The sequence below is a fragment of the Somniosus microcephalus genome, chromosome 1, assembly GCF_052327205.1.
Source record: "Somniosus microcephalus isolate GS21.2 chromosome 1, FLI_Smic_1.0, whole genome shotgun sequence".
Lineage (NCBI taxonomy): Eukaryota > Metazoa > Chordata > Chondrichthyes > Squaliformes > Somniosidae > Somniosus > Somniosus microcephalus.
Genome location: NC_140987.1, coordinates 374,685,630 through 374,712,637, shown reverse-complemented (window position 1 = coordinate 374,712,637; position 27,008 = coordinate 374,685,630). Strand labels below are relative to the sequence as shown.

At 49.2% G+C, this 27,008-nt stretch overlaps 1 pseudogene; it reads right to left on the bottom strand.

Moving 5' to 3' along the window:
* Nucleotides 1–1,449: 1,449 nt before the first annotated feature.
* LOC147125014 (uncharacterized) overlaps nt 1,450–27,008 on the bottom strand; it is a 51,926-nt pseudogene continuing 26,367 nt past the window's right edge.

Below are 27,008 nucleotides of genomic sequence, written 5' to 3'. Positions count from 1 at the left end.
TCGGCATTTCCTCCGGCCAGACGCGTGAGTACCCCGACCGTACTCACGCGTTTGGAACGGAATTACTGGGCCATTGTCTCACCTTGGCCCTCAGAATTGGACCACGATGAGTCCCAACACCAGCAGCACCAGGCCCACCAGCAATAACACCACCAACCTTCCCTCAGCCACCTGATGCTGCACAGGACAGAGGGTATCAGCGCAGAGCTGCACTGCGCCAAATGCGATACCCTGAACACAGGGTATACAGGCAGAGGATGAGCTTCCTCAACATGACTGAGCAGCAGTGCCAAAGTAGGCTCAGGCTATCGCAGAAGGTCGTCGCAGATATTTGCACATTGCTGGAGCAAGACCTGCAGCCCAGAGGAGTGGGTGGACACAATGGCTGTCAAAGTCACCAGCGCCCTCAACTTCTTCGCCTCAGGCTCTTTCCAAGGATCTGCAGCAGACATTTGTGGCAACTTGCAGTTGGCCACCCACAGATGCATCACACAGCTCACCAATGCCCTGTTTGACAAGTCAGCCAATTATGTCAACTTTGACACTGATGAAGCCAATGTTACTGAGCGGGCGCTCAGATTTGCCACTCTGGCTGACTTCCCATGGGGACAGGGCATCATTGACTGCACACATGTAGCCATCAGGACACCCCATAATCACCCACGAGTCTTTGTCAACCGCAAGGGCTTCCACTCCCTAAATGTGCAGCTCGTCTGCAACCAAACGAAGATCATCATGCATGTGTGCACCAAATTCCCTGGCAGCTGCCATGACTCTTTTGCCAGGTTGGCACCACCCCCACAGCAACACCATAAAGCATCCCTACAATGACCAAGCCATTCCTTTCACACTGACCACCATTGCTGGAGGTAACGTTATGTATCACCATTCACTCCAACTCACTAAGCTATTTCCAAATGTGCACACAAATTTGTCCAAGACAGGAAAGTGGTGAAAATAAAGATTTTTATGTGTGACATCACACTCACGGAAACTTTACAGAAGCATTGAATAAAACACCCAAGTAGCTACCCTTATGAATCTGCTTGTGTGTCATCTTTCTCTTTTCTCTTATGCATGCTTCTACGAGGTGCTACCCCTGTGGCTTCAGCAAAGGTAGAGATAGCCTGTTCACTTCCCTGCTGCGACTGCTTAGACACTGTTGGTGGACGTCCTCTGGGTTTTGGAGCCTCTAATGGTCCGACCAAAGCCTGCTCTTCCTGCGACTGTGCAGGGTCAGACTCGGCCATCGCTGTCTGAGGAGGCATCTGGGGCTCTGACTGAGGGGGTGGCAATGGGGGAGAAGTGTGAGCACTTTGAGAAGTGCCCCCACTTCCATGTGCCCTCTCACCATCATCCCTCTCATGAGCCACCCGCATTTCCCTGTAGCAAGGAGCTGGAGATCACCTTGCTGCATATCAGTGGGGCCATGAGGACCAACGTCCACATTTACATCCTCCTAGAGATGAGGTCTATAAGCCCCTGCCATCTACTCTTCATAGATAGCCATCTATCTTCCATAGATAGCCACCTATTCTCCATAGAGACCATGTGCCCATGTGAGTGGCACATTAGCTGCTCTATGCAGGTGGCCATCCTATCCATAGAAGAGCCTACAGTCACCATTGCATGTGACACGGTGGTGCTTATGTTGGAGATGGACTCCTCTATTCTCTGGACATTTGCAGACATCATGCTCACAAAACCTGTCAAAGCCTCCTGCACTTCTTGCTACACATCCAAGAATTCCCTCTTTCTGGATTGCCCCCGAGTCTTAGCGTCGACATGCAGCTCAGCAGAGCTGGGAGTGTCCTGCACCCTCCAGCGAGGAGTCTCCTCTGCTGTCCCTGTCTCCACCATCTGCTCTTGCTCACTTGTGAGTTGTGAGACACCAGGTGACAACACTACTCTAACCCACATGGGACCCACCGAGATGTGCATAACTGCGCTGGTGCCAGGTGCATTTATGTCCGTTGACGGTGCACCCTCAGAGGCTGGAGGCTCCTCTGAGGACTCATCTTCCTCTTCCTCCTGGACAGTGAGGGTGGGGGGTGGCTTTTGATGGACCTGTGGGAGAGTAAAGAGATGAGTTAGATATATCATATGAAGAATGGGTACAGATACCATTATGCACATGATGACCATTCACTGGCTGCTGACATCAGTCCCCATATGAGTGATTGATGTATGCCATGTAGCTGTCTGATATGTAATTCTGTCACCACATTGCTGAGATGTCTCCCTCTCTCCATCTCACACCTCCAGCTGCTCGGCAACTCCTGAAACTTCTAAGGCAGCCTCCTCTGCTGTTGTTAAGGTTGCTAATGATGGCGTTCCACCTCCGGTTCTCTCCCTCTCCCTAAAATTGTGGGCGCCCTTTTCCTGCAAGGAGGAAAAGACAAGAAGGTTGAGGGAGAGTGATGGAATGAATGTAAGGAATGGATGGGTTACATCTTTAGAGGGAGACTATGATTGGGTGCTGAAGACAAGTGGCCTTCTTGTGTGTTGTTAGTTGGTATGATTGCATTAGGATGAGGGTGAGTATGAGGGGTGGCTAGTGAGATGGGAATGTGAGTATGTAGATAGAGAGAGAGGGATGGGTGGGCATGCAAGGTATGTTGGTGTGAGTAAGGATGTGCAGCAGCAGGGTAGGGAAGGCAGAGTGATGGGGATGTGATGAGACATGCAGCAGAATGAAGTTGAGTGTAGCTTTGTACTCACCTTTCCTGATCTAATGAGATCATTGAAACATTTCGAGCACTGCACCCAGGTCCGCCTCACAACGTCCCTGCTGTTTTCCTCCTCAGCTATTTGAAGCCCGGCGCTTTTGGTCTCCTGGGGAGGTCTCACCTGCCCATTAGAAGGAAAGAGGACCTCCCTGCATGCTCTGACTCCCTCCACAAGCATATGGAGGGAGTCATTGGAGAACCTGGGAGCAGCCCTCTGTCTCTGTGCAGTCATCTCTGGAAATGTTTGGAACACTCCAGTGGTGCAGTGTGCTGCCTGCACACTCCTAGATGAACCTTCAAATGCAACATGGCCATGGCTCCTTTAACTATCCCAGCTGAAAACGTGTCATCGATGATGTCATCAGACCTGCACCATTTAAAAGGGCTGGGTAAGGCGCAGGGTGGGCTTAATAGGCCCCATTAACGCAAAGTCAATTTCAGGAGCTGGATGGAATCAGCACTGGGGTCGTGACCCGCCACATTGACCACCAGCATCCGACCCACCCAGGTAAACAAAATTCTGGCCAATATGTGAGCAGTTCATGGATCTCTTTGTCAGTAAGATTGAGACCATCCATTCAGTTGCCTCTACGTTTTTCCAATTCCCCACAAAGCCCAACCTCCCACCAGGCTCCCACCTCATAGCCCTGAACCCAAATCATTCTATAGTTTATCTCTTATCTCTCATCTCTCATCATTGCCCCTCTAAGCTCATCTTGCCCATGCGACCCATCTCATACTCCCTTGACCCCATTCCCACTAAACTGCTAACCACCCAAGTTCCCTTCTTGGCCTCCATGCTAGCTGATATTATAAGTGGTTCCCTCTCCTCCCTTTCAAAACCATTGTCATCACCCCCTCCTCAATACATCCACCCTTGATCACTCTGTCCTTGCTAACAATTACCCTAGTTCGAATTCTCCCTTTCCTCGCCAAATGTCCTTGAATGTGTTGTGGCCCCCAAAATCTGCGCCCATTTTTCCTGCAACTCCATGTTTGAATCTCTTCAATCAGGTATCTGACCATGCCTGAAACTGCCCTAATCAAAGTCACAAATGGCATGCTCTGTGACTGTGACCATGGTGTACTAATCCCTCTTTGTCCAGCTCGACATCTGCAACCTTTAACTGAAGGGATAATTGCTAGTCCTAGCCCTTTTGGGGCTACCCCAGATCAGGCATATTCCCCAGACGTTCACCTTCAACTAATGTTAGAGATAGCCGAATCCTATAAGATGCTTAATTGGGTCTAAAGGTCCAGACTATCTCTCCCGAAAGGAAAGGAATGACTGTAGGGGGTTTTGCACAGGTGTGTTCAGGTCAGTCAGCTTTGCCTCTGACTACCTTCTTTGAGTGGTTCGAATCACTCGCCCCCTGGGTTCTGGACACCGGACTTAGATACAGGCAGTGATACAGAGAAGACTCGAGTAGACAGGTGGTTGGATGCAAACAAAACCAAGATTTTATTGAAGAGGAAAACTTGATACAATCTTATGGAAAATTACTAGTGTACACTTCTACAGGCAAAAATTACAAGAGAGTCATAATAATACTATACATATACAGGGAATGGGGAACACACGGCACATCGAGGGAAAACAACTATCTTAACAATCCCCTGATCCTTATCCCACCCCCTATACCTAACTAGGTTAATCTATTAGGGGTCAGAATTCATGCTCACCAATCAAAAGGGTTGTTAGACTCAAAACAACGGTTGGGTTCAGGGTTCGCTCTTGGTGCTCTCTGGAGCCTGCCATCATCACGTGGGCTCTGGGTGTTGCAAGGGCGTTGTCCAGGTTCGAGTACCCCAAAGTTAAAGCCTCTGCTTGGGTACTTTACCTTGCAGGGATGGTCCTTCGTCGGCAGCTTGAGTTTGCATGAAGATAGTCGCAGGTCAGCTGAGGCTGAAGGCCCGATGATTCGAAGCCTACCCTCAGTTGGCCTTCCCTCCGGTGGTCTTCCCTCCTCCTCCCCTCGTCGCGTCCCGCTTCACCTGGCCTGAATTGCCCATGTTCGCCCGACCCGGTGCCAGGGCGAGTCCAGATAGAGTGGGAGAGGGCAGGGCAAAGGCCAGGGGGTAAGTGCGGGACGGGGGAAGAGCGGCAGCCACAAGGCCGAGGGGCCGAAGAGTCGGGGAGTGGCAGTACTGACACCAGCACAGCAGCAGAGCAGCAGGAGAGCAAAGCAGGAGTTCCCCGATTGCTACCTAGGGACCTTCAATTATACCTTCGTCGAAAAACCCTTATCTGCACGTCAAATCAGGTTAGTTCTTTGTTTTAATTTTGGCGGGCTAGTTAAAATAATGGTAGCAATCTATACTGACGATTTTTAGATGGCCGGTAATTGCATCTACCGGCCCGATAATTGACTCGTATTGTCCTGAAAGCCCTTGATGTGCGCGTCCAGCCTCGATGGATGTGCTTAATCTGTTTCCGATTATGTATGCAGACTGTTTGATGGCTTTTAACTGTAGGCCTCATTGAATTTAGATCTGTCTCCAATTCGGTCTAATACCTAATTCACAGTTCTGTCTGGGTCTCAAAACACAAAGTTCTTTTCACAGGAAACCTGCAGCCTTAGTTTCGATTTCCCCCACACTGTCTGCACTGCAGAATCCATTTTGGAGACCCGTAGGCTTTCTGCCACGAGGCACGGACGCCATCTTTGGTACACTTTTTTAATTCAAAAATGTCCACGCAGGGTCCCTTTTATCGATAATAACCTTCGGGGAGATGCACAAATATTGCAAATCTTTCACTCCCCCCTGTGATACTAAAACTTGCTTGAAGCATCATACCTTTTAAGGTTTAGCAAAAAATTTTCTGACCTTCCATAGTCAGCCTTCCCCTGCAATTATCTATCTAACATACCCACGACACGTGCACTTCCCATTCCACGAAAATGTAGTGTACATCAGCATACAAAGAGTAAAATTACAGGCTTTACACACACATCCAAGCCTGGAGGGGTCCTATACCCCTGCACCACTTGGTACACATACCTTTATTAAACCGTGTCGCAAAAGAAAACAACAAAAGAAAAAATACTTTAATTGAAAATAACAAACACAAAGAAACAACAATTCTTCAATCGAAAACAGGGAGAAACTTAAACTGGCGTATCTTCCTCCACCTTTACATAATGTTCTTTCCAAAAGCTCTGGTTTTGGAATTCTGACCACCGACCTTTTCCCTTACACTGAATGCAAACTAAATACAGCACTGTTCCTAACTGGCAAACCAGGAGAATGTGAAAAGCCAGCTTGATCCACAAAGGGACCTTTATATTATTGAAAAGGTTCCACCAGGGTGGAGTCACAATATCCAATATCTTAGTCCCTATCTCTACTGTTTTCTGCTCGAGAGTGCAGAAATGTTTCTGTGAAACTATAACGGCTTTTAGAATTTTGGTCAAATGTTCAGGGAGAGGGGGAATTTCGTAGCCAAAGTGCGTTACGTACTTCTGCAAGTTCATAAAATTCTCTTTCACAGTGAGGTGAACAGTGGAGGGTTCAGGGATGGGGACAATTCGCTCCTGGGCCACTCGAACTTCTGCCTTGGGTTTAAAACAGAAGCTGCTCTCACTAACCGGGCACCAGCTGTGCTGTCCGTGCTGGCAGTGGGATGCGCCGGTGGTGACACAATATGTCCCACCCCCTATATATGCTACCTGCGGGGGAACATGGCCTTGTGCCATTGCCTCCATGGTGCAATTTATAGGCTTCGCGTCAGCAGCTCTGAACCCACACTGCGGTCTTGAGAAGGCATTCAAGTGCTGGGGGCACAGGATTATGTGTGCTCCCCTGCTCCGGCGCCCTGAGAGGTCAGTACCTGTCATAGCGTGCTCCCACTTAATGACGTAAGGCGGGACCACTGTGAACCGAATGTGTGCTCCCCCCTGAATGACTCCAATGTTCTCAACCCTGTATACCGGGGCGGGTCTGGCTGTCCTACCCATGACCGGCATCCTAACTACTACTCCCATGATTGTGTGGTTCGACCGCCCACAATCCACGGGGACTGGATAGGCTTCGGAGGCTAGCCGGAGTTGGCATGGGCTCAATGTGTTCTCAAAAGGGTGGAGGGCTGCGAGGTGCTTGATGCTAATCCAGGAGGGGACCAAACCTTGTTTTAAATCTTCCAGGTTACTGCGGCCCTCGCCCAGTAACCACGCCCCGTATAACATGCACACCTCATTCTGCGCAGCTTGGTCAGAAGCATTTCTGTCCTCCCTTATGAGAGCATTTACCGTCTTTGCGTGCTTTTCCAACTCAGCTATGATCTCTTTTAAATGGACCGCCATGGCCTGGTCCTCATGCAACTCCGAGCCCACGACCTTGTTCTCATCCAGTAATATCCCTTTTAACTGTGTTTTTAAACCGTTCATCTGGGCCTGCAGCTCTATGTCATCCAAGCTGTTGATGACAGAGGACCCAGTGTTAAACATAGTAAAAACATCATTCCATACACTCCTTCTTTGTCTCCCTGGGTTACCCAAAAATTCCCGGCGTGTGGTGTAGAGTTCGGTCTTGTCCACGTGGGCAAAATCGAACTCGTAAAATTTCTTGAACATGTCTTTTAATAGGGCCTGGTATAACTGCTCTGTTTCTTTAGGGCACCACTCCGGTAGATGTACCTCTGAGATTTAAAATCACAGAGGCTACCGTGTAGTGTACCCCTTGGTACAGCATCTGATCGGTGGGGACCAGTACCAATCCATTCCCTGGTCCCTTGGTGGTGGTGGGGCAATCTTCCCTGGATAACCTCACCGCCTGCGCTGTGGGCAGGGGCTTACGGGGGCGGGTTACCAGCTCAGTGGCATTGACTGGGATCTGGGAATACGGGACCGCACACACCTTCCAGCTGGCATCCCACCTTACCCCCTTCCCGGTGTCGTGCCACTGCCGGTGGAACATAATGGATATGCATGCAGGGCAGACCTTCTCTGACCCCCACATACAGATGTAAATCTCTTTTTCCGGTTCCCACCACTTGTCCCAGCGTACACTCAGTCCTCTATGAGTCCCGGTAATTGTCCGATGGGTGTTGTTACCCAAACACTCCCATTCGACTTCGGGGTTCCTCATGTCCTTACTCAACTTTCTGAGCCACCACCATCTGTCCAGTGGAAAGTGTCCTTTGCATGTTAAGCATATTCGCATTCCAACGGTGACGCTGACCCTCATGGTAACGACTCGCACCCGGGGGCACAGGAGGGAGGCGTCCCCGTACGTGAATCCGGTTTGGCTGGAGTACTGAGACGACTCGGACCCCAACCATCCTGGCCACCTTCCCTCGTGGAAGTAGACAGCAGTATCCTCCGCATCCCGTTCACCGCTCCCATCCATCGCCAGGGGCGCCTTGTCTCCCGAACACCCATAGATGTGGGAGTCTTGGACGTCGCCCCTCCTCTCCTTACTCATCCCGATTAGGGTGAATAGGACCACGATCCATTCCATCCTGAACCTCTTTCTGCAAAAAGATGTAAAAAAACATGCAGCTAGGTCCCCAAGAGATTCTCTGGCTTGGTGAGGCATGGTCGGGTCCCGCGACCTCGACCCAAATATACACTCTTAACAGACTGCTTAACTTAAAACTACCCATCACCCTATTTAACTTAAATTACAAACACCCAAATTTAAGCTAAATAATTACACCTTACTTAAACTTAAACCAACTATATACATCCGCCGCCCATCTCCGGGCGGCCAGGCTAATCCCTGGTTGGACTGCGGCTCACCGCTACCCCCGGCGTGACCGCATCGTCCTTCACTGTTGCTCCCTCGCAGCCCGAGGCTGCTGGCTGAGGACCTCTGTCCTTGGACCGCTCCCTGGCTCGAGGGGCGGCCCTTGGGAACTGGAGGGCTGGTGACCATGGCTTTCTCGGCTGGGGCGTCCACGTGGACCTTCTGGGGACTTTGGCGGGTGGGGCTTTCTTGGCCGCTGGGCCTTTTACCCGAACAGCTGCTCCCCCAGGCTTGACACCTCCCGAACCTGGGCTGGGGGCAGGTAACTTTTCGCAGCCTACTGCTGCGAGCTGAGAGTCTCCGCCCCCAGGTCCCATGGCTGGGTCCGGGGCGGGGTTTTCGACCTCAGGTCCCTCCCTCTCTACACCTGGGTTAGGGGTGGAGTTTTCGCCCTCGGGTCCCTCCCCCTCGCCTGGATCCCAGAAGAGTGGGGGCATGTCCCAATCGATGGGCTGGATGGCCCCTCCCTTCAAGCAAGCCACAGTGCCTGCCTGTGCAGTCTGTGAACTCGCTCGTGCTGCGGGCTGAAGATCTTTCTCCTCAGACCTTACCCCAACTTGCCGTTTTCCCCTTTCAGGCTGAAACAGTTTGCACTGGTTGATGTAACCAGCGGCCTGTTTTAAAACCTGTGTTGAGGGCTCGCCCGCTGCCCCGAGCGGACCTTCTAGGGGCTGTCTTTTCTCTTTTCTCACCGGGACGGTCTTACAGAGGGGATCTTGGATTTGGACCCGCTTTGGTTCCGAGGCCAAAACTACCCCCCGTGTGCCTCCCTTGTCCCAGACTGCAGCTTCCGGGCCTGCCCAATAGGGGTCCTGGGATTCTCCTTCCCTAGCCCTATCTATGGCCCTTTCTCCAGCGCGCACGGCCAGACCAAGGAATTTCACCTCCTGCTGGCCAATCTGCGCCTTCTTGGGATTCACTTTGAAACCCTTCTGTTCGAACAGCTCCAGCAGTTCGGCCAATAGTGGGCCATGCTCCTCTTTCGAATCAGTTAACAGGAGCAGGTCGTCGTCGTACGTGTCTTCACACTGTTCCCTCATCCACATATTGTACCAACTGTCCGGGCTGACTAAAGTCCTTCAAACTGTCTGCCATGCACTAATGGAAGATGCTGGGGCTATTATGGAAGCCCTGAGGCAAGCAGTTCCACGTGTACTGTTGCCCTTTAAACGTAAAGGCAAACTTGTACTGAACCTCCCTCCTTACAGGGATGGACCAAAACCCATTGGAAATATCCAGCACCGTGAAAGTGGTCGCAGATGCTGGGATGCTCCCTATCAGGTCGGCAATTGCTGCCACTGTAGGTGCACAGGCTGGGATGTTATTATTGAGCACCCGATGGTCCACCGTGGCCCTCCAGGAATTGTCCGGTTTTCTAACCGGCCACAAAGGAGAGTTCACATGGGTGGCTATCGGCCTCAGAACTCTCTGCTGTACTAACGAGGACATGGCTGCTTCCATGTCCAGCTCTGCTTCCCTGGGGAAGTTATACTGTTTCTGTGGTCGGGCCATGGGGTCCCCATCTACTCTGACCTCAAACCCTGTGACCCTCCCGCAGTCGTGTTTGTGAGTGGCAAATGCGGCCAGGTGGGCCTGCACAAATGCCTGGAACTCTGGTGGGGTGTTGCTGACCATGAGCCCGAGGTTTGAATCCTCTTTCGGCTTCATGGTGCAGAGGGTCCCCTTCCCTTCCTTACCCGGGATAACTACGATCTCACCGTTCTTTACCTTTCCTGCCCCCCAGAGGCAGTGATTCCTTAAATCCACCAGGATCCCGTGACCTATGATAAAATCGGCCCCCAGGACCCCTCTTCCACCCTCCACTTCCCAATTCATCAGGACACACGTCCACTTGGAGCGGAGCGGTCCTATCCGAATGGCGAGTGGGATGGAGACCGAGCCAGCCTGTTCCTTACTCGTGAACCCCGATAGACTGTATGGGACATCGCTAGAGAGAGGTGAGGTGGTGGGGTTAGCTGAGTAGATCACGGTGCGTGATGCCCCCGTGTCCAACAGACAGGTCCCCGCTACCTTTTCCACCTCCATCTCCATCATGGGTCTCCTCCACTCATCATATCGGAGCGAACACAGATACACAGGCTGCGCCGGCTCTAGTCACGGTTGTGGGTTGGATGGGGCTGACGGGGTGAGAGCACCGGTGGCAGCTGCTACTCTCCCCTGGCCAGCCAGTAAGGACCTCATGGCGTCCAAAAGCAACTCAACATCTGCAGAAGGGGTCCCTACCCCCGCCTTTTGGGCTGGGGCTGTGGGATGCTTTCCCTTGTTATCCTTCCAAGGGTTCTTACACTCCTTCTGCCAGTGACCATCCTTCCCACACCCGTAACAATTGGTCTTTGTGCTGGGGGAGTTACTCCCTTCCTGGTGCCCCTCTTTCCTACCCGGTCCGGGTTTTACCTCATGCAGCTTACCCTTGGGTGGGTGTTCATCGGCTCCCCTACCATTTTTATAGGCCAGAGTGAGCTGTCCAATTACCGTGATCTCTGTGGTCTGGGGATCTTTGGGGTCAAACCAGGCTTCTGCCTTCGCCCGGATCTGTGGCAAGCTGTTCGCCACTAGACAATGAAGCCAATGCGTCAGGGAATCCCCGTTCAGGAATCCCCAGTCCCGCGTCCCCGGGCAGGCTTTCCGGTATACCGGCCACAACCAGTCCGCAAAAGCCTGCGGGGTCTCCTCTAAGAGCTGTACCATCTACTCCACGCGGGAGAAAGGACTTCCCTCATCCATCCCCATGGCCTCCAGAACCGCATCTCTAAGCTCCTCGTACCCGCTCTGTCCCCTCTTACACTCTTCAGAGAGGGATTGGAGGAGATTATTCTCCAGGGAGAATAGCAGCATCTTGGCCTTTTCAGCATCATCGCAGTCGTTGACGCTGGCGGCCTGCTCTATTTCCCTGAAGTGGATCGAGGGGTCTCCCTTGGCGGAAAGCTTCGGGTCATGGTTGACCATAACCCTAAGCTGTTGGGTGTTAAAGGGTAATACAAACTGGTTTGGGGGGGTCCCTCATCTTCGCCATTGGCGGGTGGGCCAAACCTCCGATGCCATGCTGGGCACATTGGCTCCAGTTCCGACTTTTTGGGCGGGGGTTGCTCTAACTCCGCCTCCACCTCTGGCTCCACTCTGGGCTCCACCCCCCCCTTGCTGCCAAACCTCGCTGAAACTTGGCGCTATGGGTGGTAGTCGTGAGGTCTCCTCTCTTTCAACCGGGTCGTCCCTAGACACTACCGATGGCACTGGAACTGTTCTCCCCTCGTTCCCCATAAAATCTGCCTGACCTGCCTTTGGACTTATGAGGCATACCATGCCTTTTGCCTTCTGGAGGGTCCGGCTCAGATTTTCTATCCTCTCTTGGCAGGGGCCGTGGTCTGCCTCCTCAAACCCCTGTTCATTAGCTAGCTTGTAAGCTGCTTTTACCTCCTGCACTTTCTCTTCCTGTTCCCTAACCTGCTTTGCCATGCGGGCCTTTTTCTCCCACAACCTTGACTCATTTCCCTTGGCCTCGGTGACTTGACACCGTAGGTATTCCAACTGGGCCTTGTGTTCTCTTACTAGATGTACTCTTTCTTGGTTCAAAGCCTGCAGAGCTACTAACAACTTTTCCCCCGCGAGAGCCTTATCCTGGATCTCCAGGGCTGACTCCCTTAACTCGATTGCCTGTGCGGCAACGAGCCCGTCGAGAAGCTGGATCTGCTTTTTAAAGCACATCAGCCAAACTGCTTTCTCTAAGGACTTCTTGTGTTCCTTTCCCTCTGTCCACTTGGCTGCTGCATCTACCGGATGTCCAGCCTTTAACAGAGTGGTGATCCACTTCTTAGTGATATTCACCTTGCTAAAAACATATCGGCCCAGTAATTCCGGGCACAACGCATGAGTACAGATGGGGTACTCACGCGTGTGCCCGGAGGAATTGCCGGTTTTCAGCATGCACAGCGCATGCGCTGTAAACCGGCATTTCCTGTCCTCTGACCCAAGGGGTTAAGAGGCAGAACGCGCGCGACTGCACAGGCAGCGCGTGCGCAGTGAAATTCCTTTTTTTTTTCAGAGTTGCACGTGTGTAAAGGCCTCCGGTCTTTACGCATTGAAAAACCACACGTAAGTACTTAGTTTTTCAGGTAAGTGGGCTTTTAAGTACAATTGAGAATTTTTTTTCCCACAGGTTTGTTATTTTTAAAGAATTTACAGTAAGGTAAGTTTAGTTTTAGCCCCGATTTTTTATATACATTTTTTTTTCAAATTTTAAAATTATTGTTTAAAATAGTTTTTCAGAGTTCTTTATTGTTCATTTAAGTAGTGCAATGTTTTTTAAATTTTCTTTCAGGTTTAAGTAGTGTTTTGGGGCCAGGAGTTTTCATGAGTTTGACAGCTCTTACTGTCAAATTCATGAATGAGTTTCCCCTCCCCTGATTGGCTGCTCAGTGCTCACCTGATCCCAGCCGGCACATCGCACTAACTACGCCGCTGACAGGAAATGCAAGCAGGCCCGGGTCTTGCACGCGCGGCAAGCCCCCGATCCTAATTTCAGGGCCAATCAGAAATCCTTTCCTCCATCACGGTTTGCTCATCCGAACCACTGTCTACCGTATTGCAACCTTGTTGCCGGTGTCTTGCCACGGTCGCCATTTCTGTCAGGGGTTTTGCACAGGCGTGTTCGGGTCAGTCAGCTTTGCCTCTGACTACCTTCTTTGAGTGGTTCGAATCGCTCGCCCCCTGGGTTCTGGACACCGGACTTAGATACAGGCAGCGATACAGAGAAGACTCGAGTAGACAGGTGGTTGGATGCAAACAAAACCAAGATTTTATTGAAGAGGAAAACTTGATACAATCTTACGGAAAATTACTAGTGTACACTTCTACAGGCAAAAATTACAAGAGAGTCATAATAATACTATACATATACAGGGAATGGGGAACACATGGCACATCGAGGGAAAACAACTGTCTTAACAATACCCTTTTCCTTATCCCACCCCCTATACCTAACTAGGTTAAGCTATGAGGGGTCAGAATTCATGCTCACCAATCAAAAGGGTTTGTTAGACTCAATACAGCGGTGGGGTTCGGAGTTCGCTCTTGGTGCTCTCTGGAGCCTGCCGTCGTCACGTGGGCTCCGGGTGCTGCAAGGGCATTGTCCAGGTTCGAGTACCCCGAAGTTAAAATCTCTGCTTGATGGTCCTTCGTCGGCAGGTTGAGTTTGCTTGAAGATAGTCGCAGGTCAGCTGAGGCTGAAGGCCCGATGATTCAAAGCCTACCCTCAGTTGGCCTTCCCTCCGGTGGTCTTCCCTCCTCCTCCCCTCATCGCGTCCCGCTTCGCCTGGCCTGAATTGCCCGTGCTCGCCCGACCCGGTGCTGGGGCGAGTCCAGATAGAGTAAGAGAGGGCACGGGCAAAGGCCAGGGGGTAAGCGCGGGATGGGGGAAGAGCGGCAGCCACGAGGGCGAGGGGCCGAAGAGCCGGGGAGTGGCAGTACTGACATTAGCACAGCAGCAGAGCAGCAGGAGAGCAGAGCAGGAGTTCCCCGATTGCTACCTTAGGGGGCTTCAATTATACCTTCGTCGAAAAACCCTTATCTGCACGCCAAATCAGGTTAGTTCTTTGTTTTAATTTTGGCGGGCTAGTTAAAATAATGGTAGCAATCTATACTGACAGTTTTTAGATGGCCGGTAATTGCATCTACCGGCCCGATAATTGACTCGTATTATCCTGAAAGTCCTTGCTGTGCTTAATCTGTTTCCGATTATGTATGCAGACTGTTTGATGGCTTTTAACTGTAGGCCTCATTGAATTTAGATCTGTCTCCAGTTCGGTCTAATACCTAATTCACAGTTCTGTCTGGGCCCCAAAACACGAAGTTCTTTTCACAGGAAACCTGCAGCCTTAGTTTCGATTTCCCCCATGCTGTCTGTGCTGCAGAATCCATTTTGGAGACCCATAGGCTTTCTGCCACGAGGCACGGACGCAATCTTGGGTACCCTTTTTTAATTCAAAAATGTCCACGTAGGGTCCCTTTTATCGATAATAACCTTTGGGGAGATGCACAAATTATGCAAATCTTACATGACCTGAAGATGTTACCGTCATCCAGATTGCACTTTTAAGATGTTTAACTAGACTGTAACCTTCCGGACATTATGAAGGTCTGGAAAACTCCCCCAGAATTCTGCAACTCCTCACCAAAGAGTGAACAGTGATTGATTTCACGAGTTTGATACAGAAGTACTATGTGAGACAATTCTAAAAATATATAGATTTATTAAAGAACTGACATGTAATTACAGCTGCTGATTCAAGGGGAGGTGGTGGCGTAGTGGTTATGTCACTAGACTAGTAAGCCAGAGACTCAATCAAATGCTCTGAGAATAAGGGTTCAAATCCCACCACGGCAGCTGGTGGAATTTAAATTCAATTCAATTTAATTCTGGAATTAAATGTTAGTCTTCGTAATGGCGACCATGATACCATTGTTGATTGTTGCAAAAACCCATCTGGTTCACTAATGTCCTTTAGGGAAGGAAATCTGCTGTCTTTACCTGGTCTGGCCTACATGTGACTCCAGACCCACAGCAATGTGGTTGACTCTTAATGGCTTAGCAAGCCACTCAGTTGTAAACAACTGCTACGAAAAACAATAAGAATAAAACCGGACGGAACACCCGGCATTGACCTTGGCACTGGAACCGACAATGACAACGGCAAACTCAGCCCTGTCAACCCTGCAAAGTCCTCCTTACCAACATCTGGGGGCTTGTGCCAAAATTGGGAGAGCTGTCAAGCAACAGCCTGACATAGTCATAATTACCGAATCATACCTTACAACCAGTGTCCCAGACACCACCATCACCATCCCTGGGTATGTCCTGTCCCACCGGCAGGACAGACCCATCAGAGGTGGTGGCACCGTGGTATACAGTCAGGCGGGAGTAGCCCTGGGAGTCCTCAACATTGACTCAGGACCCCATGAGGTCTCATGGCATCAAGTAAAACATGGGAAAGGAAACCTCCTGCTAATTACCACCTACCGCCCTCCCTCAGCTGATGAATCAGTACTCCTTCATGTTGAACACCAATTGGAAGAAGCACTGAGAGTAGCAAGGGCACAAAATATCCTCTGGGTGGGGGACTTCAATGTCCATCACCAAGAGTGGCTCGGTAGCACCACAACTGACCGAGCTGGCCGAGTCCTAAAGGACATAACTGCCAGACTGGGTTTGCGACAGGTGGTGAAGGAACCAACAAGAGGGAAAAACCTACTTGATCTCGTCCTCACCAAGCTACCTGTTGCAGATGCATCTGTCCATGACAGCATTGCTGGAAGTGACCACCGCACAGTCCTTGTGGAGATGAAGTCCCGTCTTCATGTTGAGGATACCCTCCACCGTGTTGTGTGGCACTACCACCGTGCTAAATGGGACAGATTTTGAACAGATCTGGCAACTCAAAACTGGGCATCCATGAGGCGCTGTGGGCCATCAGCAGCAGCAGAATTGTATTCAACCACAATCTGTAACCTCATGGCCCGGCATATCCCTCACTCTACCATTACCATCAAGCCGGGAGATCAACCCTGGTTTAACGAAGAGTGCAGGAGAGCATGCCGGGAACAGCACCAGGCATACCGAAAAATGAGGTGTCAACCTGGTGAGGCTACAACACAGGATTACTTGCATGCCAAACAACGGAAGCAACATGCGATAGACAGAGCTAAGCGATCTCACAACCAACTGATCAAATCAAAACTCTGCAGTCCTGCCACATCCAGTCGTGAGTGGTGGTGGACAATTAAACAGTTAACAGGAGGAGGAGGCTCCAAAAATATCCCCATCCTCAATGATGGTGGAGCCCAGCACGAGTGCAAAAGACAAGGCTGAAGCATTTACAACCATCTCGGCCTCCTCCTGAGATCCCCAGCATCACAGATGCCAGTCTCAGCCCATTGAATTCACTCCACGTGATTTCAAGAAATGGCTGAAGACACTGGATACTGCAAAGGCTATGGGCCCTGACAACATTCTGGCAATAGTACTGAAGACTTGTGCTCCAGAACTAGCTGCGCCCCTAGCCAAGCTGTTCCAGTACAGCTACAACACTGGCATCTACCCGGCAATGTGGAAAATTGCCCAAGTATGTCCTGTCTACAAAAAGCAGGACAAATTCGACCCGGCCAATTACCGTCCCATCAGTCTACTCTCAATCATCAGCAAAGTGATGGAAGGTGTCGTCGACAGTGCTATCAAGCGGCACTTACTCAGCAATAACCTGCTAACTGACGCCCAGTTTGGGTTCCACCAGGGCCACTCAGCTCCTGACCTCATTACAGCCTTGGTCCAAACATGGACAAAAGAACTGAACTCAAGAGGTGAGGTGAGAGTGACTGCCCTTGACATCAAGGCAGCATTTGATCGAGTGTGGCATCAAGGAGCCCTAGCAAAACTGAAGTCAATGGGAATCAAGGGGGAAACTCTCCATTGGCTGGAATCATACCTAGCACAAAGGAAGTTGGCTGTGGTTGTTGGAGGTCATTCATCTCAATCACATGACATCACTGCAGGAGTTCCTCAGGGCAGTGTCCTAGGCCCAACCATCTTCAGCTGTTTCATCAATGACCTTCCCTCCATCATAAGGTCAGAAGTGGGGATGTTCGCTGATGATTGCACACTGTTCAGCACCATACGAGACTCGTCAGATACTGACGCAACCCGTGTCCATATGCAGCAGTACCTGGACAACATTCAGACTTGGGCTGACAAGTGGCAAGTAACATTCGCACCACCCAAGTGCCAGGCAATGACCATCTCCAACAAGCGAGACTCTAACCATCTCCCCTTGACATTCAATGGCATTACCATCGCTGAATCCCCCACTATCAACATCCTGGGGGGTTACCATTGATCAGAAACTGAACTGGACCAGCCATATAAATACTGTGGCTACAAGAGCAGGCCAGAGGCTGGGAATTCTGCGGCGAGTGTCTCACCTCCTGACTCCCCAAAGCCTTTCCACCATCTACAAGGCACAAGTCAGGAGTGTGATGGAATACTCTCCACTTGCATGGATGAGTGCAGCTCCAACAACACTCAAGAAGCTCGACACCATTCAGGATAAAGCAGCCCACTTGATTGGCACTCCATCCACCACCTTCAACATTCACTCCCTCCACCACCGGCGCACTGTGGCTGCAGTGTGTACCATCTACAAGATGCACTGCAGCAACTCGCCAAACCTCCTTCAACAGCACCTTCCAAACCCGCGACCTCTACCACTTAGAAGGACAAGGGCAGCAGACGCATGGGAACATCACCACCTACAAGTTCCCCTCCAAGCCACACACCATCCTGACTTGGACCTGTATCGCCGTTCCTTCACTGTCGCTGGGCCAAAATCCTGGAAATCCCTTCCTAACAGCATTGTGGGTGTACCTACACCATATGGACTGCAGCGGTTCAAGAAGGCGGCTCACCACCATCTTATCAAGGGCAATTAGGGATGGGCACTAAATGTAGGCCTAGCCAGCCAGCGACGCCCACATCCCATCAATGAATAAAAAAAAAACTTTAACAGTTCAAAATACAAATAGCTTACAATTCTTATTCTCAGAGATCCTTATTCTCAAATCTTAATGTCGTTACATTTTTACACTTCTTAGGCTATATTCCAGGATATCCACCAAAATCAAATACCTTTGATTACCCGAGCCTCAATGAGTTGTAGGCTTTCAGAGCCTGTCTCTGAAGCTGAGACTCACTTTGCCCCTTCCAGCGAATTCTGTCTTCCTATTTGAAAGTTCTATATTTTATACCCTTTTTTCAGTGGTACATCTTTTAAAGTTTTCTGCTGATGTAAAATAATTATCTCTAGTCATCTTTCTGTTGACCCCTGCCTTCTTACAGTCAGTTCAGCTGATAGCTTGAAGAATTCTGTCTGCTGTGTAGGTGTTCAAAACTTATAATAAAAACAATGTGATTGCTTGGTGCATCTATTGATGTCATATTTACAAAGTCTTCTGTTTGTTTCTTTTACAACATGTAAATTAAAAACACTTCAACTGAGTACATGATTGTCTTCCTAGCCACCTGAGTTTGTTATATTAAGAATTATGTCTCCTTGTTTCATTTGATGTCATATTTATGAAGGCATATGTTTCTTTAATGCTCTGTGTTTCTGTTTCCCGAAGTGTTGGTTTATGACATCTTAACATTATACCATTGTGCTCTTTCATGTGCCTGTTTACAAAGTGTTGGTTTAAAACAATTTAACTGGGTATGATATTGTGTTCTTCCCAAAGCTCAGACTTTCTGGAAGCTCCAACCCTTTGCTTCAATAGGGCTATTGTTTCAGTGTCAACAACTGATTCTTATCTCAAAAGCCTGTATGCTGTTTACAGCTTTGTGTTAACAACTCATCTTATCTCAAAAGTCTGTATTCTATTTACAGCTTTGTGTCATTGAGGCTTTTTAGATTTTTAAACCCAGTTTGTCATGTTTTAATAAAGTCAGAATTCTGTTCATAGGATGGTGTATTTTTCTGAATAGGTATGGCTCATTCCTTTACATAACATGCTTGACCATACCCTGCTCCTCCAATGCCTCTCCTCCATTGCCCAGATCAGTGGAACTGCCTTACTTGTTTCCACTCTTACCTATCTGATCATAGCCGGAGCAATGCCAGCACTGGCTTCTCTAACTGTTCCTCACCTCTACCTCTGAAATCCACTAAATAGATATCCTTGCTTCCTCCTCTTCCTCATCTACATGTTGCTAAAGGCAAAGGTCAGCTTCCAAGTGTATACTGATAATACCCAGCTCTACCACTCTACCACCTCCCTCAGCCCCTTCACTTCCTCTGTGTTTGTCAGACTGCTTGTCTGACATCCAGTCTTGGATGACCCGTAATTTCCTCCAGGTAAACAATGGAAAGACCGAAACCATTGTATTTTGCCCCAGCCAAAAACTCTATACCATTGTCACTGAATCTATCCCCCTCCCTGGTCATTGTCTTAGGCAGACCCAGGCAGTTTGCAACCTCAGTGTCCTATTTGACACCATCATAAGGACATTCATAGTCCTGACTTCAGAGGCAGTACTCTAAGGTATATGAGGCACCATAATACTGTTGCATCCAGAAATGGTACTACCTAAGTGGAGAGATGATTTTTGTTGGTTTCTCTGGAGGAATCAGTGGCAGGGCATTGCAAACTCTGAATCCAGGTCCATTTTTTCGTGCCAGTGATGCAGTTTTCCAATTGCTGGTTGTGTGGCTATGGAGCAAACAGAAGAGGGGATCTTACAGATGTGTGGCAAGGAGGACAGGGAACCTTAGAGATGGGTAATGAGGAAGGGGACTCTCAGAGAAACAAAATGATAGGGAGGCTTCTCAGAGACATGTTACAAGAAGAAGGAAAGAATTGCAAAGACAGGAGAAGAAATCTCAGAGATATGAAGCGAGGAGTGTTACGTCCGTGTATAAGAAGACACAGACTGCGGAGAACGGTACAATAGGTGTTTACTCAACGTGGCTCAGACTGCAACTGATCTGTACAGATTACCACTCAGCATTATATACAGGTGTGGTCACTGCCGGTACGACAGTATACATGAGCTGTAAAAATTGGTCCCCCCCTTAAAGGTACATACATTACAATTCCTCCCCTTTTAGATTAACAGTACCATAACACTCATTTAACAATTAAATATCAAACTAATTACAATTAACACTTTTAACATGCAACATTAGCTGAAAATAGTCTATTTATAAATTCAGTCTTTGGGGAGGCTTCCTGATCCTTTCTGGATAGCGTCTTTCCCGAGTGTCATGCTCTTGGTGCTGAGGCGATTCTGGCCCCCTGTCGTCGGTTGGTTCATCAGCTTCCGATGCTACTGTTTCTGGGGTAGATGCTACCTGTACGTCGGGTCCATCACCAGGTACATATGGGCGAGGCATGGGGTTGACTTGTTCTGTGACTCTAGGATCTGGTCAGCATGGCGTCTCACGATGCTCTCCCCAACGTCCACTGTGTACATTAGTGGGCCCTGCCGTGTGCATATTGTTCCTGGCAGCCATTTTTCTGTTCGGTAGTCGCGGGCCAAGACTGGTTGCCCTACATTGAAGCTCCTTGTTGGCTTCTCATGGATGTGCTGGAATTGCTTACTCTCAACATCGTTTCGTACGTTTGGTCTGAACAAATCCAGGCGAGATCTTAACCTTCGGTTAAAGAACATCATGGCTGGGGCCTGGTTGGTGACTGCATGTGTCGCATTCCGGTAGGCGAACAGGAAATTGTCCACCTTGTGCTGCAGCGGAATGTTGTCATTGTACGTAGCCTTTATTGCCTTCTTAAAGGTTTGTACGAACCTCTCAGCCAATCCATTAGTGGCTGGATGATACGGGGCGGATGTGTAATGCCTTACCCCATTCTTTTTCAAGAACCTCCAGAACTCTTCGGACACAAACTGTGGTCCGTTGTCGGAGCAAATCTGTTCTGGCAAGCCATTCCTGGCAAAAATGGTCCGTAGGACTGCAATAGTTTTCTCCGTGGTGGTGGAGGACATTTTGATGACCTCAGGCCATTTCGAGTGCGCATTCACGGCTATTAAAAACATTGAGTCCATGTATGGACCAGCAAAATCAATATGCACCCGTTGCCATGGAGATGAGGGCCACTCCTATGGGTGTAGAGGGGCCTGTGGTGGTGCATTTTGGACTTTCTGGCATCCTGAGCAGCTCTTGGTCAGGTCCTCGATTTGTTTATCGATTCCCGGCCACCACACATAAGCCCTGGCTAGGCTTTTCATTTTTACCCCTCCCAGATGACCCTCATGAAGCTCATTGAGCACTCTATCACTTAACTTGGGTGGAATTACCACTCGGGATCCACACATCAAGGTCCCCCGGCACACTGACAGCTGTTCTCTCCTTGTCGAGAATGCTGGCAACAGTGAGTCGCCATGTTCTGGCCATCCCTTCACCGTCAAATCATATACCCGAGTCAGTGTCGGGTCATTTCGGGTTTCCTTTTCGATACAAGCGTTAGTTACCGGTAGGTATTCAACTATAGTCGAATGGAATATTTCGACAGGAACCACTGCTGGTGCTTCCTCCGCAGTAGGCAGTGGCAGGCGTGATAGCCCATCAGCATTTCAATGCTGTTTCGTGCCCTTATATTCAATCTCATAGTGGTGCGCCCCTAGAAAAAGTGACCATCTTTGTAGTCGTTGCACAGTCATCACCAGAACGCCCTTCTTCGGATTAAAAATGGAGACAAGAGGCTGGTGATCAGTCAGCAAGGTGAATTTCTGCCCGTGCAGATAGTGATTGAACTTTTTCACTCCCCACACTAGGCTGAGGGCCTCCCTGTCAATCTGGGCGTAGTTACGCTCGGCTGAGGTTAGTGATCGTGATTCAAAGGCTATTGGCCTCTCTGAGCCGTCCGAGAATTTGTGAGACAGCACCGCTCCAATGCCGTAGGGTGACGCATCACATGCCAACCGAATTGGTAATGCTGGGTTGTAATGGGCCAATACCTCTTTCGATGTGATTAGTGTTTTGCTCTTCAGGAAAGCTCATCTACATTCGTCACTCCACTTCCATGGCACCCCAGTTTGCAGTAGGGTGTTCAGTGGGTGTAGTATTGTAGACAAATTTGGCAAGAACTTATGGTAGTAGTTTACCAGCCTGAGGAACGACCTCAGTTGTGACACATTTTCCAGTGCTGGAGCCTTGACTACTGCCTCAATCTTCTTGGGGGACTTATGTAACCCCTCTTTGTCGATAACGTGGCCACAATACAAGATTTGTTTTAAAAAAACTCGCATTTGGGGCGGTTAGCTCAGAGCCCATATTCCTGCTATCTAGTGAGCGGCTGCTCCAGGTTGGCAAGTTGATCACTGTCATTTTCGCCCGTGACCAGGATGTCATCCAAATAACACTGGGTCCCTGGGATCCCTTGCAGGACTTGTTCCATTGCCCTCTGCCAAATAGCCGGAGCTGATGCTACCCCGAATACCAGCCGGTTGTATTGGTAGAGACCTTTATGGGTGTTGATTGTGAGGTATTTTTTTGATGCTTCTTCTACCTCCATTTGCAGATGTGCCTGGGACAGATCAATCTTAGTGAAGCGTTTCCCTCCAGATAGCGAGGCAAAAATATCTTCAATCCGCGGAAGTGGATATTGTACAGTGTGAAGGACCGGGTTCACTGTTACCTTAAAGTCCCCACAGATGCGAACCTTCTTTGGTTCCCCAGGCGTGCTGCTCAACGACTTTTTCATCACAGGGATGATGGGTGTAGCCCACTCGCTCCAGTCTACCTTGGACAGTACACCTGAACGTTCCAGACTCGCCAGCTCTGCTCCGATGGCTGGGCGGATCGCATAAGGTACCGGTCTGGCCTTAAAAAATTTTGGGCTTGCGTTTTCTTCAATTTTAATCATCGCTGTCATGCCTTTTAGTGTTCCGAGTCCTTGCTGGAACACTTCTTTCGCGTCAGTTAGGATCTTTGACAGTCGCCCAGGTGTGACGTTATCATCCTTTTTGTCAGCCACAGTCAGTGCCTGTATGGAATGCCAATCCAGTTGTATTTTCTGGATCCATTCACGTCCCAGTAATGGTGGTCCTCCATCTTGCAATACATACAGGTCTAGTTTTGGTGTTTCCTTACCGTTATATATAATGGTCACCCTTATTTTTCCTTTGGGGTAGACTTTTTGCCCCGTATATGTCTTCAAAATAATTTTTCTGTCTCTCAAGAGTATGTGTGAGAATAGCCGCTCGTAGTCCCGTCGGTTTATGACTGTTAGGGCTGATCCTGTGTCCAATTCCATCTTTACCTGGACTCCTGCTATCTTGAGAGTGACCCAAATGGTTCGGTGATCCTTCGTTGTGATCACATTATGTAGTTTCAGACAACTGAGTTCCCTGCTTTCGGAGTCGTTAGCACTCTTTTGTTCGTCTGAACTATTCTCCGTCATCTTATGTACCTACTGGTACTTTCCTTTGGTAGGTTTCTTATTGCTGGTTTTCTTTCCCGACCTGCAGACTCGTGCTATGTGTCCTACTATTCCACACTGTCTGCATACTTTGTCTTTGAACCAGCAATCATTCTGGTCGTGTGTTGTTCTGCCGCAGCGATAGCACTTCTCTGTTCCATATGACATTTCGTTTGTGCCATATTCTTGCGGTCTCTGTTGTATCTCTGCAGCGCCCCGTGCTGCTGCTTCATATGATACCGCAATGCTGAAAGCCTTTTCTAGCATAAGGTCCTTTTCAGATTAAAACCTTTTCTGGGTTCCTTCACTTTGAAGCCCACACACAAACTTGCCCCTGAAGGCATCTGTCAGTCCCGCTCCAAACTGGCAGTGTTTCGATAGTTTTCGCAGTTCTGTTAAATAATCAGCATTGCTTTCATCCTTATGCTGGTTCCGTTTGTGAAACTTGAATCTTTCTGCTATCAGCAGCGGTGTGGGGTTTAAATGTACCGTTTCTATGTCTTCAAAACTCTTTTCCATTGGCTTCGTTGCGGTTACTAGATTTCGTAATAAACCATACGTCTTTGCACCCATTGAATTTAACAATACCGACGCTTTCTTGTCATCTGACACCCCATTTGCCTTGCAGTACACCTCTATTCGTTCGACATATGTAGTCCAATCTTCGACTTCATTGTCAAATGCGGTGATAGTGCCACTCTTCGGCATTTTGGGTGTGGTTTAAAATGGCATCTCCCAATGGCTTAAAATGGCATCTCCCGCGCTTTCCTTCCTCCCCCGCTGCTGCCAACGCCGCTCCCGGCGGTTCTCGTGGCAATGGCGGCGCCCTGTAGGTTTCGCGCACTTCTCCTGCGCTGCTGCCAACGCTGCTCTCGGCGGTCCTCGTGGCAATGGCGGCGCCTCGCGGGTTTCTGTGCATCTCTCTCTCCCTCTCTCCAACGCTGCTCAGCCCCTGAACACCGGCTGCGCCCTGTGTGCTCTGCCCTCTCTCTCTCTCCCCCGTCGACGCTGCTCGGCCCTTTGCTGTGCTGCTCGGTCGGGCTCTAGCCCGCCACTGTCTGTGCACTACCTGTTGCCAGCCCGTTTCGCTGGACCACCTTGACTGGAAAGCCAAGCCTGGCTCTCGACAGCCTCCCCCGCAATTCTCGAGTCTCTGCTGGATGACTGGGCGGTTGCCCATGGTTGACGCCCGAGTCTGTGGCCTTGACATCCAATCCACTGATCTCCAGGAATGAATCCCCGGGAGGTGATGCAGAGTTGCAGGTAGGTTCGAACCTACCTCGTCTCCAATGTTACGTCCGTGTATAAGAAGACACAGACTGCGGAGAATGGTACAATAGGTGTTTACTCAACGTGGCTCAGACTGCAACTGATCTGTACAGATTACTACTCAGCATTATATACAGGTTTGGTCACTGCCATTACTACAGTATACATGAGCTGTAAAAATTGCCCCCCCCCTTATAGGTACATACATTACAAGGAGGAGGTAAGATCTCAGAGACACAGAGTGAGAAGGAAGAGGGGGAGCTTCAGAAATACAGAATGAGGAAGAAGGAGATGATTCTCAGAGGCATGGTACAAAAAGGAGGAAGCTTAGAGACAAGGAGCATTTAGGAGGGGGGGTCTCATAGGAGTTTCATAGCTATAGAGTGAGGAGTCAATAGATCTCAGAGACATGAAATGAGGAGGAAGAAGGGAAGCCTCAGATACAAGAAGAATGAGAAGGAATCTGAGAGATGCATTGCTGGTCATCTTCCAGAACTCGATAGACTCTGGAACAGTACCCATGGATTGGAGGGTAGCTAATGTTACCCCACTATTCAAAAAAGGTGGTAGAAAAAAAGCGGGGAATTATAGACCGGTAAGCCTGACATTGGTAGTGGGGAAAATGCTAGAGTCCATTATAAAAGATGTAATAGCAGAGCACTTGGAAAGCAGTGACAGGATCAGGCAAAGTCAACATGAATTTACAAAAGGTAAATCGTGCTTGACTAATCTACTGGAATTTTTTGAGGATGTAACTGGTAAAATAGATAAGGGAGAACCAGTGGATGTGATGTATTTGGACTTTCAGAAGGCTTTCGATAAGGTCCCGCATAAGAGATTAGTGTGCAAAATTAAGGCACATGTGATTGGGGGCAAGGTATTGACTTGGATAGAGAACTGGTTGGCGGATAGAAAGCAAAGAGTTGGAATAAAGGAGTCTTTTTCCGAGTGGCAGGCAGTGACTAGTGGGGTACCGCAAGGATCAGTCCTAGGACCCCAGCTGTTCACAATATATATTAATGATCTGGACGAGGGAATTGGATGTAATATCTCCAAATTTGCAGACAACACAAAGCTGGGTGGGAGGGTATGCTGTGAGGAGGATGTCGTGAAACTCCAGTACGATTTGGACAGGTTGGGTGATTGGGCAGAAACATGGCAATTGCACTATAATGTGGATAAATGTGAGGTTATCCACTTTGGTGGCAAAAACAGGAAGGCAGATTATTATTTGAATGGCAATACATTGGGAGAAGAGGAAGTGCAAAGAGACCTGGGTGTGCTTGTGCACCAGTCGCTGAAGGTAAGCATGCAGGTGCAGCAGGCGGTTAAGAAGGCAAATGATATGTTGGCCTTCGTAGCAAGAGTGTTTGAGTACAGGAACAAGGATGTCTTGCTGCAGTTGTACAGGGCCTTGGTGAGACCACACCTTGATAATTGTGTGCAGTTTTGGTCACCTTATCTGAGGAAGGACGTTCTTGCCATGGAAGGAGTGCAGCGAAGATTCACCATGCTGATACATGGGATGGCAGGAATGACGTATGAGGAGAGATTGTGTCGATTGGGCTTATACTCACTGGAGTTTAGAAGATTGAGAGGGGACCTCATCGAAACCTATAAAATTCTGTCAGGCCTGGACAGACTAGATGCAGGAAGGATGTTTCCGATGGCCAGGGAGTCCAGAACCAGGGGTCATAGTCTAAGGATAAGGGGTAAGCCATTTAGGACTGAGATGAGGAGGAATTTCTTCACCCAGATAGTGGTGAACCTGTGGAATTCTCTGCCACAGAGGGTGGTGGAGGCCAGTTCGTTAATTATATTCAAGAAGGAGTTGCATATATTTCTTAAGGCTAAAGGGATCAAGGGATATGGGGAGAAGGCAGGGACAGGGTACTGAATTTGGATGATCAGCCATGATCTCATTGAATGGCGGAGCAGGCTCGACAGTCCGAATGGCCTACTCCTGCTCCTATCTTCTATGTTTGTATGTTTCTATGAGAGACACAGAGTGAGGAGGAGAAGGTAAATCATCCTTTGCTGTTATTGCAAAACCATGAAAAAGCATTAGCCATTACTTATTAGTGGCCGATTTTTTTGAACTTTCCATATAAGTAAACCCTTACTCGAGAAATGATAATTTGCTTAAGATTATTTAATAGCTGTAATATCAGGATGGGTTTTCATACTTTATTTCTTTTGTGCAATATTGAGAATTATATGGTGAGGGCGAACATATGCAGACAGTAACTTGAGAAGGAGGCAGAGAGA